General features: G+C 39.8%; 1 long non-coding RNA gene and 1 pseudogene across 1 annotated transcript; both read left to right on the top strand.

Annotated features, from left to right (window-relative positions):
• The first annotated feature begins 757 nt into the window (after positions 1-757).
• LOC138853266 (uncharacterized) lies at positions 758-11783 on the top strand. The gene is made up of 3 exons (XR_011392466.1): positions 758-898; positions 7457-7674; positions 11656-11783. It is a non-coding gene; the product is annotated as an uncharacterized lncRNA (long non-coding RNA).
• Positions 11784-11923: 140 nt separating this feature from the next.
• Positions 11924-18163, top strand: LOC128691553 (cytochrome c oxidase subunit 1-like; annotated as a pseudogene).
• The last annotated feature ends 3269 nt before the right edge of the window (positions 18164-21432 follow it).

The following is a 21432-nucleotide window of genomic DNA, read 5'->3' as shown; positions in this document are numbered from 1 at the left end:
AGAATTCAGGAAAATGCTTGTGAATCGCATGCTCATAATTTCTCACATTTTCTAACATCCCTGTGACTCATCTGAGTTTTCAGTTTCCATTTGTGACCCCTTGTGTGTGTGTGTGTGTGTGTGTGTGTGTGTGTGTGTGTGTGTGTGTGTGTGTGTGTGTGTGTGTGTGTGTGTGTGTGTGTGTGTGTGTATGTGTGTGTATGTGTGTGTGTGTGTGTGTGTGACCCACTACCTTCACCCACAGATCACCAAACCTTAATAATGCCATTTGTCTCGTGTTCCTCCTCCATTAGTTATTCATTAAAAAGGCAAATATATTCAATAAACCCTATCATTGTTGTTACGAACCTTAATTGTGGTGTTCAAACTTGAACAAGCAATAATGAGCTATGTGGCATGTTAATATTCAGACCTCATAGAGTGCTCTGCTTGATAAACTACTCTCTAACACATCATAAAATATATTTACTCTTCAATCTTTTTATAGCTGAAATTAGAATTCAAATTTACTAGCGACATTACTATTGAGGAGCTCTGGTGAACTGCTAGCCAGAGGAATAAACATGTAAACAATCTCGTCCAATGAGCAGCTAACAGCAAGGCAACTACCAATCAGCGACGTGACTGGTTAACAACGAAGTGTTGAGACCTACAACATGACGTTATTCTAGTCTTTATCATATATTCTTAAGGCTTTTTAATTCAATGCTGACCTACGTCAGCCTAAAGTTCACTCGTTTATCATTAATAACTTAGAAGAGATAGCTCGATACTCTGAATATCTTGTTTATCTTTTGTCTTTGGTGCTCAGCATTATCTACAAAAGTTAGGAAGGTTGGAGAGGGAGGTCAGTGTTGCAGTGACAGTCCTGTCGACCATTGTTCCTCCGGAAGGTAAGGTAAGTTTACCTGGAGTTTACCTGGAGAGAGTTTCGGGGGTCAACGCCCCCGCGGCCCGGTCTGTGACCAGGCCTCCTGGTGGATCAGTGCCTGATCAACCAGGCTGTTGCTGCTGGCTGCACGCAAACCAACGTACGAGCCACAGCCCGGCTGATCAGGAACTGACTTTAGGTGCTTGTCCAGTGCCAGCTTGAAGACTGCCAGGGGTCTGTTGGTAAGTAGCACCAGTTCTCTCATATTTCTTATTCCTTCTTCCTAAGTTATTTCAGCATTTCGTGTGCCGACGGCAATTTGTTAACATAAGAACATAAGAAAGGAGGAACACTGCAGGAGGCCTGTTGGCCCATACTAGGCAGGTCCTTTACAATTCATCCCACTAACAAAACATTTGCCCAACCCTATTTTCAATTCCACCCAAGAAATAAGTTCTGATGTGAAAGTCCCACTCAAATCCAACCCCTCCCACTCATGTACTTATCCAACCTAAATTTGAAACTACCCAAAGTCCCAGCCTCAATAACCCAACTAGGTAGACTGTTCCACTCATCAACTACCCTATTTCCAAACCAATACTTTCCTATGTCCTTTCTAAATCTAAACTTATCTAATTTAAATCCATTACTGCGGGTTCTCTCTTGGAGAGACATCCTCAAGACCTTATTAATATCCCCTTTATTAATACCTATCTTCCACTTATACACTTCGATCAGGTCTCCCCTCATTCTTCGTCTAACAAGTGAATGTAACTTAAGAGTCTTCAATCTTTCTTCATAAGGAATATTTCTAATGCTATGTATTAATTTAGTCATCCTACGCTGAATGTTTTCTAACGAATTTATGTCCATTCTGTAATATGGAGACCAGAACTGAGCTGCATAATCTAGGTGAGGCCTTACTAATGATGTATAAAGCTGCAGTATGACCTCTGGACTTCTGTTGCTTACACTTCTTGATATAAATCCCAGTAATCTATTTGCCTTATTACGTACGCTTAGGCATTGCTGTCTTGGTTTAAGGTTGCTGCTCACCATAACCCCCAAGTCGTAATAAAGTTGGTAGAATTACCGACAATATGTAAAGTAAAAGGACACAAGTGCAACTAATGTGACATTTATTGTAGCAACGTTTCGCTCTCCAGGAGCTTTATCAAGCCATTACTTTACAACACTCTTCCTTTCCTTGATGTCCTGCTCTGCAAAGCTGACCACGAACTTCGAGGTAATGGCTTGATAAAGCTCCTGGAGAGCGAAACGTTGCTACAATAAATGTCACATTAGTTGCACTTGTGTCCTTTTACTTTACAACCCCCAAGTCCTTTTCGCAATCTGTATGGCTAAGTTCTACATCATTTAACTTATAAGTACTAGGGTTATGGACACTCCCAAGCTTCAGAACCTTGCATTTATCTACATTGAACTGCATCAAGAAGAAACATCATAATGCTTCACTTCCAGTCCCCACGCAGGTAACACCTCGCAGGTAACACCTCGCAGGTAACACCTTCAGTTATCTCACAGGTAAACGCGAAATTCCGTTAAGGTTGCATCCTCAGAAAGGATGCAACACTTTGGTATCTTTAATGAGGAAACGTTTCGCCACACAGCGGCTTCATCAGTGTGATTGCCTTCACTTTTCTTTTGCATTTAAACCAAATTCTAAGGAATAATGCTCGTTTCACGTATCATTACATTGTTATTATGAACTTTAAGCTCGTGTTTACTAGAGTTTTATCTTATAACTCACTCAGGAATACGGCCAAATATTTCGACCAGTGCACTTTCAGGGCAAATCTCTGAATCACTGTGAGGGATAAAGGATTCAGGGAAATAATAAACAATGCTGACACTTTTTTGTAATGTGACCCTTTAATGACAACTTTTCGCCCACAGTGTAGGTTATCAGTTCACAGACAGATTTGAGAGAATGGAATATTGTGGCCTGACTAGGAACTGCTGAGTCAGCAAGATGGCAGCTAGCCATCTCAGTGCTCTACTAAATTAGGTACAAACTATTTTCCTGAGGGACTGGGTAAGGTTCTGGTGGTCTCCGTGAGTAATTTGATCTAGCAGTTAACCTGGTCAAGACTTAGCTGCCTTCACTTGTGTCTTGATCAAGATACGGCTGCTATCTGCATGTCTATGTTGCAGCGCTGCAATTTTTTCTTCCTGTTAGCTGTCACAGCATGAAAAACCTGTACAACAGTAAACTTACTCGTGTCCGCCAGCTTAATTTTGTGATGACGTCTTAGCTATTGCTTAGCTTTAATTTTCATGGTTCCTTTACATCAGACATGAAATATACTCGAACAGTTTGGTATATACCTTGGTTACTGATACCGTCGAGGGGTTAAAATAAATACTCGACCAAACACTGCCACATTTAAATAAAAACATTTCAGTCCTGGGAATGAACTACTTACATATGTCGTGCCGAATAAGTAAAACTTGCGATTTTAGCTTAAATAGCAACGCAATTCTTGCCTGACAGGGCAAGCGAAAATTTGTGAATGCAGTAATTTAGCAAAAATCATTCTGAATCTAACGAAAAAAATATATTTCCTTGTGTTTGTTTATTATTAAATTATTGTAAACTTATCTAAAATATATTTAGTTTGATTAGGCTAAATTAAATTACGCTTGTTATAATAAGGTTAGGTAAGTTTCCTAAGGTTCTTTTGATACAAAATCACTAATTTTTATATTAAAATAAATGATATATATATATATATATATATATATATATATATATATATATATATATATATATATATATATATATATATATATTTTTTTTTTATTTATTTTTTTTATTATCACACTGGCCGATTCCCACCAAGGCAGGGTGGCCCGAAAAAGAAAAACTTTCACCATCATTCACTCCATCACTGTCTTGCCAGAAGGGTTCTTTACACTACAGTTTTTAAACTGCAACATTAACACCCCTCCTTCAGAGTGCAGGCACTGTACTTCCCATCTCCAGGACTCAAGTCCGGCCTGCCGGTTTCCCTGAACCCCTTCATAAATGTTACTTTGCTCACACTCCAACAGCACGTCAAGTATTAAAAACCATTCGTCTCCATTCACTCCTATCAAACACGCTCACGCACGCCTGCTGGAAGTCCAAGCCCCTCGCACACAAAACCTCCTTTACCCCCTCCCTCCAACCTTTCCTAGGCCGACCCCTACCCCGCCTTCCTTCCACTACAGACTGATACACTCTTGAAGTCATTCTGTTTCGCTCCATTCTCTCTACATGCCCGAACCACCTCAACAACCCTTCCTCAGCCCTCTGGACAACAGTTTTGGTAATCCCGCACCTCCTCCTAACTTCCAAACTACGAATTCTCTGCATTATATTCACACCACACATTGCCCTCAGACATGACATCTCCACTGCCTCCAGCCTTCTCCTCGCTGCAACATTCATCACCCATGCTTCACACCCATACAAGAGTGTTGGTAAAACTATACTCTCATACATTCCCCTCTTTGCCTCCAAGGACAAAGTTCTTTGTCTCCACAGACTCCTAAGTGCACCACTCACCCTTTTCCCCTCATCAATTCTATGATTCACCTCATCCTTCATAGACCCATCCGCTGACACGTCCACTCCCAAATATCTGAATACATTCACTTCCTCCATACTCTCTCCCTCCAATCTGATATCCAATCTTTCATCACCTAATATTTTTGTTATCCTCATAACCTTACTCTTTCCTGTATTCACTTTTAATTTTCTTCTTTTGCACACCCTACCAAATTCATCCACCAATCTCTGCAACTTCTCTTCAGAATCTCCCAAGAGCACAGTGTCATCAGCAAAGAGCAACTGTGACAACTCCCACTTCATGTGTGATTCTTTATCTTTTAACTCCACGCCTCTTGTCAAGACCCTCGCATTTACTTCTCTTACAACCCCATCTATAAATATATTAAACAACCACGGCGACATCACACATCCCTGTCTAAGGCCTGCTTTTACTGGGAAATAATTTCCCTCTTTCCTATGTACTCTAACTTGAGCCTCACTATCTTCGTAAAAACTCTTCACTGCTTTCAGTAACCTACCTCCTACACCATACACCTGCAACATCTGCCACATTGCCCCCCTATCCACCCTGTCATACGCCTTTTCCAAATCCATAAATGCCACAAAGACCTCTTTAGCCTTATCTAAATACTGTTCACTTATATGTTTCACTGTAAACACCTGGTCCACACACCCCCTACCTTTCCTAAAGCCTCCTTGTTCATCTGCTATCCTATTCTCAGTCTTACTTTTAATTCTTTCAATAATAACTCTACCATACACTTTACCAGGTATACTCAACAGACTTATCCCCCTATAATTTTTGCACTCTCTTTTGTCCCCTTTGCCTTTATACAAAGGAACTATGCATGCTCTCTGCCAATCCCTAGGTACCTTACCCTCTTCCATACATTTATTAAATAATTGCACCAACCACTCCAAAACTATATCCCCACCTGCTTTTAACATTTCTATCTTTATCCCATCAATCCCGGCTGCCTTACCCCCTTTCGTTTTACCTACTGCCTCACGAACTTCCCCCACACTCACAACTGGCTCTTCCTCACTCCTACAAGATGTTATTCCTCCTTGCCCTATACACGAAATCACAGCTTCCCTATCTTCATCAACATTTAACAATTCCTCAAAATATTCCCTCCATCTTCCCAATACCTCTAACTCTCCATTTAATAACTCTCCTCTCCTATTTTTAACTGACAAATCCATTTGTTCTCTAGGCTTCCTTAACTTGTTAATCTCACTCCAAAACTTGTTCTTATTTTCAACAAAATTTGTTGATAACATCTCACCCACTCTCTCATTTGCTCTCTTTTTACATTGCTTCACCACTCTCTTAACGTCTCTCTTTTTCTCCATATACTCTTCCCTCCTTGCATCACTTCTACTTTGTAAAAACTTCTCATATGCTAACTTTTTCTCCCTTACTACTCTCTTTACATCATCATTCCACCAATCGCTCCTCTTCCCTCCCACACCCACTTTCCTGTAACCACAAACTTCTGCTGAACACTCTAACACTACATTTTTAAACCTACCCCATACCTCTTCGACCCCATTGCCTATGCTCTCATTAGCCCATCTATCCTCCAATAGCTGTTTATATATTTCCCTAACTGCCTACTCTTTTAGTTTATAAACCTTCACCTCTCTCTTCCCTGATGTTTCTATTCTCCTTGTATCCCATCTACCTTTTACTCTCAGTGTAGCTACAACTAGAAAGTGATCTGATATATCTGTGGCCCCTCTATAAACATGTACATCCTGAAGTCTACTCAACAGTCTTTTATCTACCAATACATAATCCAACAAACTACTGTCATTTCGCCCTACATTATATCTTGTATACTTATTTATCCTCTTTTTCTTAAAATATGTATTACCTATAACTAAACCCCTTTCTATACAAAGTTCAATCAAAGGGCTCCCATTATCATTTACACCTGGCACCCCAAACTTACCTACCACACCCTCTCTAAAAGTTTCTCCTACTTTAGCATTCAGGTCCCCTACCACAATTACTCTCTCACTTGGTTCAAAGGCTCCTATACATTCACTTAACATCTCCCAAAATCTCTCTCTCTCCTCTGCATTCCTCTCTTCTCCAGGTGCATACACGCTTATTATGACCCACTTCTCTCATCCAACCTTTACTTTAATCCACATAATTCTTGCATTTACACATTCATATTCTCTTTTCTCCTTCCATAACTGATCATTCAACATTACTACTACCCCTTCCTTTGCTCTAACTCTCTCAGATACTCCAGATTTAATCCCATTTATTTCCCCCCACCGAAACTCCCCTACCCCCTTCAGCTTTGTTTCGCTTAGGGCCAGGACATCCAACTTCTTTTCATTCATAACATCAGCAATCATCTGTTTCTTGTCATCCGCACTACATCCACGCACATTCAAGCATCCCAGTTTTATAAAGTTTTTCTTCTTCTCTTTTTTAGTAAATGTCTACAGGAGAAGGGGTTACCAGCCCATTGCTCCCGGCATTTTAGTCGCCTCATACGACACGCATATATATATATATATATATATATATATATATATATATATATATATATATATATATATATATATATATATTTAGTTCTTCCTAAGATTTTCTCTTATACATTTAAAGATATATATATATATATATATATATATATATATATATATATATATATATATATTTAAATGTATAAGAGAAAATCTTAGGAAGAACTAAATTTTGAATGAGTTCTTGCTAATTGACCAACTTTACCTATTCGGAACGAATATATTTACACTGGATGCAAATATAGGCACACTGGATCTTGACATATTCCTAGCATATGACAAATTAGACATAACTGACTCACGAAATCGTAATGACACGATTGCAAAACAAACCATACCACGGGCGGGGTTAGAACCGGCGATCAGAGAATCTCAAAACTCCAGACTGGTCTTGAGTTTTGAGACTGATCGCGGGTTCTAACCCCACCAAATTATCGCTTCGTGATCTTTCTTTTTAGCTGCAGAGAAGATCATCATGACTGTGATGGTGTGGTCGATGGTACAATGTTTGTGGTGGCTGGTGGTTGGCTCCTGGGGAAGACTCTATGTACTACTGCCCAACGACCTGCCAGGCGCTCAGCAAACGTCAGTCCTTAACCGTAACAGCCGCCTTCAGTGTGCCCACGCCTGTGACATCCAGCCTGGGTGTCAGGCCTTCACCTGGTCAGAGGCACAGGTACAGACAGGTACAATGTGCATTATAAATGAAACAAATACTGTGAGGAAACTAGAAATTTTATTTAGATAACATTTCGTCTGTGCCAAAGGCCTTTTTCAGATCACTGATCCTTTCCTTTATAATTAATATCTTTCCTTAATCTAATTTAAAATTTGCAGACCCAATTTTTTGGTAGTTATATATACATTTGAAATACCTTTGGTGAGTTTCGAGAGTCTTTCTGCTCTCGGAGCCTGGCCATGGGCCAGGCCACAGATGTTTTAAAAAATCTACAATACCCTTCGTTTTTATTCTAAATTGTTGCCAAGGAGCAAAAAAAAAAAAAAAAAAAAAAAAAATACTGAGCACAAGTAAAACTATCAACAAAGGAGATATTGAATCTTTCTCGATACTAGTTGCTTGAAACATCACAAACAAATGCATAGAAGAAAATAGCTGTCAGAAGCAGACACTTGGTGTCTACCTCTGTGATTTACAGCTCATCGGTATTCCCACAACATTCATACAATATTCATCATACACAATCATGCTTTAGACCTTGACGAAGTATACAAGTTGAAGTGAATTATTTGAAGAGCTTTTACAGAAAATTATTATTATTAATAATAATAATAATAATAATAATAATAATAATAATAATAATAATAATAATAATAATCTTTATTTCTACAGGTACATGGTACATGAGTGGGACTTTTTTTTATTATTATTATTATCACACTGGCCGATTCCCACCAAGGCAGGGTGGCCCGAAAAAGAAAAACTTTCACCATCATTCACTCCATCACTGTCTTGCCAGAAGGGTGCTTTACACTACAGTTTTTAAACTGCAACATTAACACTCCTCCTTCAGAGTGCAGGCACTGTACTTCCCATCTCCAGGACTCAAGTCCGGCCTGCCGGTTTACCTGAACCCCTTCATAAATGTTACTTTGCTCACACTCCAACAGCACGTCAAGTATTAAAAACCATTTGTCTCCATTCACTCCTATCAAACATGCTCACGCATGCCTGCTGGAAGTCCAAGCCCCTCGCACACAAAACCTCCTTTACCCCCTCCCTCCAACCTTTCCTAGGCAGACCCCTACCCCGCCTTCCTTCCACTACAGACTGATATACTCTTGAAGTCATTCTGTTTCGCTCCATTCTCTCTACATGTCCGAACCACCTCAACAACCCTTCCTCAGCCCTCTGGGCAACAGTTTTGGTAATCCCGCACCTCCTCCTAACTTCCAAACTACGAATTCTCTGCATTATATTCACACCACACATTGCCCTCAGACATGACATCTCCACTGCCTCCAGCCTTCTCCTCGCTGCAACATTCATCACCCATGCTTCACACCCACATAAGAGCGTTGGTAAAACTATACTCTCATACATTCCCCTCTTTGCCTCCAAGGACAAAGTTCTTTGTCTCCACAGACTCCTAAGTGCACCACTCACCCTTTTCCCCTCATCAATTCTATGATTCACCTCATCTTTCATAGACCCATCCGCTGACACGTCCACTCCCAAATATCTGAATACATTCACCTCCTCCATACTCTCTCCCTCCAATCTGATATCCAATCTTTCATCACCTAATCTTTTTGTTATCCTCATAACCTTACTCTTTCCTGTATTCACTTTTAATTTTCTTCTTTTGCATACCCTACCAAATTCATCCACCAATCTCTGCAACTTCTCTTCAGAATCTCCCAAGAGCACAGTGTCATCAGCAAAGAGCAACTGTGACAACTCCCACTTTGTGTGTGATTCTTTATCTTTTAACTCCACGCCTCTTGCCAAGACCCTCGCATTTACTTCTCTTACAACCCCCTCTATAAATATATTAAACAACCACGGTGACATCACACATCCTTGTCTAAGGCATACTTTTACTGGGAAATAATTTCCCTCTTTCCTACGTACTCTAACTTGAGCCTCACTATCCTCGTAAAAACTCTTCACTGCTTTCAGTAACCTACCTCCTACACCATACACCTGCAACATCTGCCACATTGCTTCCCCTATCCACCCTGTCATACGCCTTTTCCAAATCCATAAATGCCACAAAGACCTCTTTAGCCTTATCTAAATACTGTTCACTTATATGTTTCATTGTAAACACCTGGTCCACACACCCCTTACCTTTCCTAAAGCCTCCTTGTTCATCTGCTATCCTATTCTCCGTCTTACTCTTAATTCTTTCAATAATAACTCTACCATACACTTCACCAGGTATACTCAGCAGACTTATCCCCCTATAATTTTTGCACTCTCTTTTGTCCCCTTTGTCTTTATACAAAGGAACTATGCATGCTCTCTGTCAATCCCTAGGTACCTTACCCTCTTCCATACATTTATTAAATAATTGCACCAACCACTCCAAAACTATATCCCCACCTGCTTTTAACATTTCTATCTTTATCCCATCAATCCCGGCTGCCTTACCCCCTTTCATTTTACCTACTGCCTCACGAACTTCCCCCACACTCACAACTGGCTCTTCCTCACTCCTACAAGTGGGACTTATTACTTGTAATTAGGACGTGCCTAAGCATGGGCCAGTTGGTCTTGTAGGTCGTTTTCAAGCTACCAATTACTTCTCTACTGATTATCAAGGTCGATGCAATAATGCATTAAGAATAAATTTGTATTACTGAGTAAATTTTAACCACAGGTTTCGTTATGCGTTGTATTTTTTGGCTCCTTATAAGAATACAAGGATAATATACCCGTTGATCTGCAGTTCTCGACTGTATATTTATTTAAATATAGATGATGCAATGTATGTAGTCCAGACCAAGCGGAAGTTGAAGGAGAGCGTTACAGAGCTCCAGGGTCTGTCATAGATCAGGCAGAGCGTTACAGAGCACCAGGGTGTCACAGAACACTCAGCGCGTTACAGAGCACCAGGGTGTCATAGATCACTCAGCGCGTTACAGAGCACCAGTGTCTGTCATAGATCACTCAGCGTGTTACAGAGCACCAGGGTCTGTCATAGATTAGGCAGCGTGTTACAGAGCACCAGGGTCTGTCATAACTCAGGCAGCGTGTTACAGAGCACCAGGGTCTGTCATAACTCAGGCAGCGTGTTACAGAGCACCAGGGTCTGTCATAGAACACTTAGTGCGTTACAGAGCACCAGGGTCTGTCATAGAACACTCAGCGTGTTACAGAGCACCAGGGTCTGTCACAGAACACTCAGCGCGTTACATTTATTATTATTATTACAATCAAGGGGGAAGCGCTAAACCCGGAGGATTATACAGCGCCTGGGGGGGGGGGATGTGGAAGGCATTCAGGCTTAATTTGGGGAACTGGAGCACAGATCCAATTCCCTAAATCAAGAGCCCCTCACCAACATCAAGGAACCTTCCTTGAGGGGTCAGCGCGTTACAGAGCACCAGGGTCTGTCATAGATCAGGCAGCGCGTTACAGAGCACCAGGGTCTGTCGTAGAACACTCAGCGTGTTACAGAGCACCAGGTTCTGTCATAGATCAGGCAGTGCGTTACAGAGCACCAGGGTCTGTCATAGATCAGGCAGTGCGTTACAGAGCACCAGGGTCTGTCATAGATCAGGCAGCACAGTCAAGCGTCTGACCATCTGCTGCAGGGAGCCACGAAGTGTATTTTTCACTTTTGTGTGTTGCGTCTTCGATACTTCATCTTTACCGAATTCCTTCAATATAAAACTTGTTGATAAATATAATTATACACATTTTTCATTATCAGAACAACTTGCTTGGCTGAAGCCGCTTTCCAGTAGTATACACATGATAGTTGTTGAAAATGACAAATTTGCTGGTTACGTGTACTGGAATATTGAATGCACTTTCTTTTAAGTTCTGCCCTTCCTTAATTAGAAACGTCCCTTGTGGCAAAATATACAAGCTGCTTTCATTTCCCATACAACGTTTTGTTTTTGGTTTACAAATATCCGCTTATTCATGATGCTGACGAAGCTAGAGTGAAAACAACGTGTTTCTAAGGGTGTGAGTTGTGTGACGCTGACAGTACTGATGGGATACAAGGGCGGTCCTACTGCAGGCCTCAGCACCTACATCACCACCACCATTGGTAACTCCACCCCTGTCTACCTGTCGGGCGTCAATACATGGAGGTAAGCAGCTCCTCACCTGGTTTGATTCCATGTGGTTTTCTGTGTTATACTTAACATAAAATCCGTTTGAGACATTTCTGGCGGTGAGAGGTGGAATATTATTAAATTCATTGGAATGAGCGAAACATATTCTAGTTATGCATCACTTTGGGAGTGCTCACATATTAACCAGAGAAGTAGAGGAGAGATCCAGTGTCCTGGGACAACATCCCTTCACTAGCACCAAGGTAGAGCCTTCTGAAAGGAATGAGTGGTGGAGGCTCCACCCACCGTCTGTCAGTCGCGAGACAGACATATTACTTCACTGTGCTGATCATGTTTTGCATATCAATGTTTTTAGTACTAATTGGAGCTATATATCTATATGTAAAAAGTCTTACATATTCCATGCCAGTAATGCATCAGCTCAGTGCCAGACGTCGAGTGGAAGCCTTCTGACGCCTCCACTGGATCAGGTGATAGTCAACCAAGTGGCCAGCTTCGGGTATGTAGTTTACGTGGGCGCGTGTGTGGCTAGCGACTCCACTGTAAGGGACAAGAACAATAACCTAATTGTACTGAACGGTATGTGGGCCAACAACCAGCCCAACGGACCCACTGGTCGACAGGGAGAGTGTGTGGCACTCACCAACGCGGGTTACTACACACAGGCTCCCTCTGTTGTTTCCAGTAACACAGCTGCTCTCTGTTTGTTGCCCTAGACACTTCCTCCACAGTCAAATCTTCATAGGCCCTCTGCGTAAATAATTGCAGCCTGTGTCCGTCCCTCAACATTCTGTGTTAATTCCTAGACTTTTCTGTATCCATATTTTGAGTTTTGGTGTTGTGTTAGTTACTCAATAAAGAGAAGAACTAAACCTTTATTTTAGTAGTGAATATTTGTGTATTTTCGGATGTGTGCATATTAGAATGTTAGAATACTCTCCTAATTGGCTTAAATCCTGGATGTGTAGCAAGGATCTCCGGGTCTTCAATAACTGTGAAAGTGCCTGGATTATTACAGGAAAGTTTCGGTTTGAGGAGACACCACTGTTACACAAATAACCCGCACATAGAAGAGAGCTTACGACGACGTTTCGGTCCGACTTGGACCATTTACAAAGTCACGGTATTGTGACTTTTTTTATTTTTTAGACACCACTGATCTCTGTAGACCATTTCATATTTTTCGGCGTACAAGTATTATATTTTATGAGTTGTGGCTGGAGCATACCTGGAGCATACCTGGAGGGAAGAAGGTGAAGGTTTATATGTTGTAGAGGCTTGAGCATTCAGCAGGCATGTGTGAGGGTACTAGACCAGAGTGAAGACAATTAGTGTTTAGGCTTTAACATGCTGTTGGAGTGTGCGCAAGAAAAAAAAAACTGAAGTGATTCAAGGAAAACCGGTTACTCGGACTTGAATCCTGGAGGTGTGAAGAACTGTTCCTGTACACTTAAAGAGATGTGGGGGGGGAGGGGTGCTGTAGTTCAGAAGGTCACCTCTACCTTGGTGGCACACTGCCGGTGTGGAAAAAAAAATGATACTTTGTGACATGACTGTAATTTTCAAACAATTTTATCCTAGTAGCACATGTAGCACGTGCTAGTAGCACATGTAGCACGTGCTAGTAGCACATGTAGCACGTGCTAGTAGCACATGTAGCACGTGCTAGTAGCACATGTAGCACGTGCTAGTAGCACATGTTGGTAGCACATGTAGCACGTACTAGTAGCACATGTAGCACGTACTAGTAGCACATGTAGCACGTACTAGTAGCACATGTAGCACGTACTAGTAGCACATGTAACACGTACTAGTAGCACATGTAGCACGTACTAGTAGCACATGTAGCACGTACTAGTAGCACATGTAGCACGTACTAGTAGCACATGTAGCACGTACTAGTAGCACATGTAGCACGTGTTGATAGCACATGTAGCACGTGCTAGTAGCACATGTAGCACGTGCTAGTAGCACATGTAACACGTGTTGGTAGCACATGTAGCACGTGCTAGTAGCACATGTAACACGTACTAGTAGCACATGTAGCACGTGCTAGTAGCACATGTAACACGTACTAGCACATGTAACACGTGTTGGTAGCACATGTAGCACGTGCTAGTAGCACATGTAACACGTGTTGGTAGCACATGTAGCACGTGCTAGTAGCACATGTAACACGTACTAGTAGCACATGTAACACGTGTTGGTAGCACATGTAGCACGTGCTAGTAGCACATGTAGCACGTACTAGTAGCACATGTAAGACGCGCTAGTATCACATGTAAGACGTGCTAGTATCACATGTAAGACGTGCTAGTATCACATGTAGCACGTGCTAGTAGCACATATATCACGTGCTAGTAACACATGTAACACGTGCTAGTAGCACATGTAGCATGTACTAGTAGCACATGTAGCACGTACTAGTAGCACATGTAGCACGTACTAGTAGCACATGTAGCACGTACTAGTAGCACATGTAGCACGTACTAGTAGCACATGTAACACGTGCTAGCATCACATGTAACATGTGCTAGTAGCACATGTAACACGTGCTAGTAGCACATGTAACACGTGCTGGTAGCACATGTAACACGTGCTAGTAGCACATGTAGCACGTGCTAGAAGCACATGTAGCACGTACTAGTAGCACATGTAGCACGTACTAGTAGCACATGTAGCATGTACTAGTAGCACATGTAACACGTACTAGTAGCACATGTAGCATGTACTAGTAGCACATGTAGCATGTACTAGTAGCACATGTAGCATGTACTAGTAGCACATGTAACACGTACTAGTAGCACATGTAGCATGTACTAGTAGCACATGTAGCATGTACTAGTAGCACATGTAACACGTGCTGGTAGCACATGTAACACGTGCTGGTAGCACATGTAGCACGTGCTACGCCGCGGTGATGTCTACACTGATTGTTAGATATTATTCATCTATATATTTAAATTTCTAGGTGTTAGGAACAAAATGAACACTGAAGGTACTGATGAACTTAAGCCTCTGCGGTTGTGTGGTTAGAGACAGTATATTCATTACGGCTAGCGATTGTGATTGAATCAAAACTAGCCACCTTATGTGGCTATTTATGTGGATATCAATGGCAACTGCGACCCTTCTTTAAAATTTTCTTTTCATATTTGCCCTTTCATAATGAAAGGCTGGGGACTACCGCTCTAAAAGATTCAGTTTTGAAAGGGTTACTAGATTGTCTTATCGAAAAAAATTTCAGTGTTTCTTAATTTTTCAAAGGCAATATGTACATATGTTTTATCAAGGTTCACAACACATTAGTTATTATTATTATTATGGATTAGGAGCGCTAAAGTCGAAAGAGTCTTACAGCGCCTTTGGGGAGATGGGAGACAATCACATTCGATCCATGGAAAAGGAGGACAGCTCCAATTCCTTGACTCAAGAGCCTCTCACCAGAGTCATTGCACCTCTCTTAAAGAGCACAAATGCCTATGGCCACACATAATTACATTCACAGTAACAAATTTAGAGATAACAATAGCTCATCAGGAGCTCAGAGACAGTCTACTGGAACTAAGTTAAATCCGCATTATTTTCCGCCAGTGATGTTTACATGTTAGGTTTATTATGCACACTGAATCTTTAAGGTATTTACTGCAGGTACTGTGTAAACCCTGTGCAATGAACATGAATTAAATTTTATGCTTATCGTGACAAGATTTTGACTGCATAATACAATAACAATTATCTAGTGTATTCGTGAATAATAATAATAATAATAATAATAATATTTATTAATACAAGTACATGTAGAACGTTTACAGGGTTGTAGTGGATGACAGGTCAGGTATGAGCATGTATGTACGTGTCATTGCAACTACATAAGTATATAAAAGATGATAAACTAGGCAAGTATCATTGTCATGTGAAAGATATTCAGGTGACATTTATACTCAACTGGCATTTTCAATTTAATGCTCATGCAAATGATTGTCATATAATTTATGCACTCGCATTCTATTTTTTTTTGGGTTAATAATTTTAAGTGATACATTACTGCATCTGATAATCATGTATTACAAGAATCCCAGCGGAAATTAATCACTTTGTTTGACTTCAGTGGCTTATACTAGTAATGTAAAAATTGTTGGGATTAGTCAGTGGCTTATCCTGGTAATTTTGTAAAAATTACTGGGATAAGTCAGTGACTTATCCTTGTAATTTTGTAAGAATTGTAAGTCTCTGAACTTTAGTAAAGAACATGAATAAACTTTTTTAGTATGGCTTCTTTGTATTGGTATGAATGTGTTACCTTACCTAGGCATTAGTTTAAGACCTTAACTATGCACTCATATCCATCTATAACGTTTAAAGCTTATCATTACTGACTTTATGAGGGCCATTAAGGCTGCCACGTAGCTTTCTCACCACCAGACAAGAATTAGAATTCTTTAATATTTAAAATAGTGATTAAAATAAACTCAGCATATACACACTGAAAGAAAGCTATCTTATTTATATATCTTGTGTCTGGTAAACAAGCTACAGTGATAATGAACTATTTTTAAGTTCATGATCTTGGTACAGTCGTAATAAGCTATTTGTACAAACTTGAAATTTAGTCACAAAAGCATTATTACATTGATTTTGAAATATTTGTAATACTTTATATCTGAAGAAGATACGGTTGAGTTTAGACAAGTTTCAGCGGTTATGAGTTATATAAATATAATAATAATCAAGGTCAAGATATTTTTCCAGAATGGCTGGTAATATGCCAGTGTGGGTAAAGAAAATACTTTGACATTTCCTGAACATTTGCAAATTATCTGTGAATTCATAACTATATATAGTGTGACAATAGTTCCTTTGGGAAAGTTTACATTTAGTTAATTGGATCTATATCAGCGGCTGTGCATTCCAGAGGTACCTGTAAATAACAAAAAAAAGACTCAATACCATGACTGGAATAATACACAAATAACCCGCACGTAGGAGAGAGGAGCTTATGAAACGTCGTCGTAAGCTCCTCTCACCTATGTGTGGGTTATTTGTGTAGAGGTACCTGTAGGAGAGCCGACGTCCTGCAGTGGCGAGCAGTGTATATTTTGTTGGATGCTGTATGTAGACATGTATGTGGCTTCTCCTGCATAAGAGAATGATGATAGATGGGGCTGCCTGACTAGTAGTGTCAGTCTCCCTCAGTCAAGTCGTTTAACAGCCCAAGAATGTGTAATCTTTATGCCTTCAAGGTGATCTAGGTGAAGAATAAAGGAACCCCACTGGAAATCATATATTATTATGTGTGATAATTGCAACCATCACCCCCCTACAAAAATGGGCAGCGTATCATCGTATCATAGGACTGAGTGAGATCGTTGTCCGGGACTCTCTAAACAGTTAAGCATAAGACGAGGAGCTAGGAAGGTTCCATTTTCTAAAACAATAATGAAGGAGAATGTTACCCACCAGACAACCTGGGACAGGGGACTCCGTTAATAAGAATTTATTTTACAGGATTAATAAGTGTTCATTAAGCCTCATTTATTGTTTTGAACTTATATGTTAAGAGATGTTATAAACAATTTTTTTTAACCCAAAACAAGAAAACCGATGGAAATAAGTCACTGACTTTTTTTTTTTTTTTTTTTTTGGGGTATCCTAGGTAATTTACACTATGTATAATAATTGTATGTATGTGTACCTGTGGCTATATAAACTTACTAACATTCATTTTATTAATAATCTTCCCGAAGAAAGACTAATAATTTCAGGAAATTATAATTAATTTCTATGCAGTCACAAAATGCATTACATATTTATGGTACATTGCCCCACGCAGCTTGAACTCACATGCACTGACTAATGTCAACTAATTTCAAAGGTAATAATTTTCTTCATAGTTATAGCAATTATGATCGGAGGTTTTGGGAATTGATTAGTTCCACTTATACTCGGAGCACCTGATATAGCCTTCCCTCGAATAAATAATATAAGATTTTGACTTCTACCATTTTCTCTTACTCTCCTTACAAGAGGAATAGTAGAAAGGGGTGTTGGAACAGGGTGAACAGTTTACCCCCCCTCTAGCAGCATCAATCGCTCATGCGGGAGCATCAGTTGATCTCGGAATCTTCTCCCTACATCTAGCCGGAGTCTCCTCAATTTTAGGAGCTGTAAACTTTATAACTACCGCAATCAATATACGAACAAGGGGAATAACCATAGATCGAATACCTTTATTTGTATGATCCGTTTTCATTACCGCGGTACTTTTGCTTCTGTCCCTTCCCGTTCTAGCAGGAGCAATTACCATACTTCTTACAGACCGAAATATAAACACTACTTTCTTCGATCCAGCTGGTGGAGGTGACCCTATTCTTTACCAGCACTTATTCTGATTTTTTGGACACCCCGAAGTCTATATTTTAATTCTCCCAGTTTTCGGCATAGTCTCACACATTGTTACACAATGTGAGAGAATACCTCGTATAATTTTCCACCAGTGAATGACCATAACAACTGTGTTTATGACAACTATTGTAGAACCGTTAAGATCAGGCATAATCACAGATAATACCACAGACCATTACCCTACCTTCCTCATAACAAACCTTGGTAAATTACCCCTAGACACTACTAAAGTCACTTTCAGACTTCACAGTGAGGCAGCTATCAATAACTTCACAGCAGCAGTGACAAACATTGACTGGCACACTGAGCTAGAAATCTATACAGATATTGACGAATGTATTAATAATTTTCTAAAAAAGACCCAATACCTCTATAACAAGCACTGCCCTAAAAAACTAAACAGATGACTGCAAAGAGACTGAACAGTCCCTGGCTAACACCCAGTATCCTCAAATCCATAAATAAAAAGCACCTATACGAAAACAGTACAGAATGGGCCACATAACCAGAGACCAAACAAAACGTTACTCGTCAATCCTAACCAGTTTAATAAGAAGGGCTAAAAAATTGTATTATGAGAACAGATTATCCAACTTACGAGGTGACATAAAAATGGCCTGGAAAACCCTATCAGAAATACTAGGAACAAAAAAGATAACACGAAATAGCGAAATTTAATTAACAAAACCAGATGAACCCCAATTCCCACCTACTGAAACAGCAAACAGACTCAATGATTTCTTCTCCACTATAGGAAAAAACCTTGCCAATAAAATCCCAAGCTCAGATACCCCACCAAATGACTACCTCACTGGCAACTACCCAAACACACTGTTCCTAGCTCCGACTAACCCAACTGAAGTCTCCCTTATTATCAACAAACTAAAAAACAAGACAGGAGATTTAAATACCTTACCACCCATTATATACAAAAAAGTGTCACAGGTGCTGTCACCAATCATTGCAACATTCTTTAACAAATTCATTGAATCCTCTACCTTTCCTACAGTTCTCAAAATAGCAAGGGTCACCCCGATCCTTAAAGGAGGAGACCACACAGACTTCAATAACTATAGGCCAATATCCAACTTACACCCTCTCTCTAAAATCTTTGAAAAATTAATCCACAAGCGTATCTATTCCTACCTCATCTCCCACAACATACTCAACCCCTGTCAATTTGGGTTCAGGCCTAATAAAAATACTAATGACGCTATTATCCACATGCTAGAATATATTTATACAGCAATAAAGAAAAAAGAAGTCCCACTGGGGACCTTCATTGACTTACGTAAAGCTTTTGATACAGTTGACCACGACTTGCTCCACATAAAATTGTCACACCATGGTATAAGAGGGCACTCCCTCAACTACCTAAAGTCATACCTCAGCAACAGAAGCCAATATGTGTACACAAATGAGGCAAACTCTTCCGCACAGCCAATTACAGTTGGTGTCCCACAGGGAAGTGTCCTTGGCCCTCTTCTCTTTCTCATATACATAAATGACCTACCAAATGCATCGCAACTACTCAAACCCACACTATTTGCAGATGACACTACATACGTCTACTCTCACCCGAGCCCAGTCATGCTAGCCAATACTGTAAATACCGAATTACAGAAAATATCAACCTGGATGAGGACCAACAAACTTACTCTAAACATTGACAAAACCTACTTCATTCAGTTTGGTAACAGAGCTGCAGATGTGTCTCTTAACATAATGATAAATGGATCACCTATCATAAAACTCACAGAGGGAAAATTCCTAGGAATCCACCTTGATAATAGACTCAAATTTCAAAAACATATACAACAAATTTCCAAAAAAAAAATTCCAAGACCGTAGGCATACTATCGAAGATACGGTACTCTGTTCCACAGTCAGCCCTCCTGACCCTATATCACTCACTTATTTACCCCTATCTCACCTATGGAATTTGTGCATGAGGCTCAACAACAATAAACCATCTCAGACCACTAATTACCCAACAAAAGGCTGCAGTCAGAATGATAACAAATTCCTACTACAGGCAGCACACTCCACCAATATTCAAAACACTAAACCTACTCACAATACAAAACATCCATACTTATTACTGCACCTATTACATACATAGAACACTTAACTCTGACATAAACCCTCCCCTCAAACATCTCCTTACCAACCTCAACAGAACACATGACCATAACACAAGGCACAGATCACTCTTTGATGTTCCTCGTGTCCATCTCACGCTATGCAAAAACTCAATGCACATAAAAGGCCCTAAAATCTGGAATTCATTACCTGTGAATATAAAAGAAACACTACCTGTTTATAAATTTAAGTCTCTTTTCAAAAATCGCTCACTCACCCACAACTAAATAAATACTGAATAATTGTGTCTCAAAAATTGTATCTCATATATGTATCTCATTATTGTATCTCATAAATGTCAACCTGTGACCCAATCAAACTTTGTTACTATTTAACTTCATTACCTTACAGAATACTCCATTCTACTGATTACACAGCAACACAGTAACTGACCATATGACCTGTCTTTGTAATACTCATTTGTACTAAATTGTTATCTGTTTACAATAATTTTTGTACCACTGAATATATCACTCTGTCTGACTTTTTTGGGTTATCCTAGGTTCTCTACACATATGCTGTTATGTATGATAATTCTATGTAACTGTATTTGTGTATACCTGAATAAACTTACTTACTTACTTACTTGCCCATAATGCTCAGCATACAAGGGGCTTTGGCATGTTGCACTTTAAAAATTGTATTCCTTGTACTTCTCTGTATCATGTTCAAATTAAATAATTAAATAAATAAATAAATAAATAAATAAATAAATACTGATTGTACAGCAATGCAAGCAACCATACGACCTGTTTTTGTAATACTCATTTGTGCTTAATTGTTATCTGTTTACAATAATGTTTTACCACTGAATACTTCATTGCTTAGTTAATTTTAAGTTAATTTTAAGCCTGCCCGTAATGCTATGCATTCAAGTGGTTTTGGCATGCTGCATTTAACTGTATTCTTTTGTACTTCACTGTATCATGTTCAAATAAATAAATAAATAAATAATAATTGACGATTTAGCATCATAATACAGTGGGTGGGACTTATACGTAGACTTACAGCCAATCAGGAACCTCCTGGCAACATCTTGCTGGCGTCATGGAAAATTCCAGTCTTGGGATGGCCGGGGAATATGCTTCAAAATAACGCTATTATAGCTTCTACG

Source organism: Cherax quadricarinatus, chromosome 26 (assembly GCF_038502225.1).
Source record: "Cherax quadricarinatus isolate ZL_2023a chromosome 26, ASM3850222v1, whole genome shotgun sequence".
Lineage (NCBI taxonomy): Eukaryota > Metazoa > Arthropoda > Malacostraca > Decapoda > Parastacidae > Cherax > Cherax quadricarinatus.
Note: the sequence above shows the minus strand (reverse complement) of the source record. Positions and strands in the feature narration are given on the sequence as shown.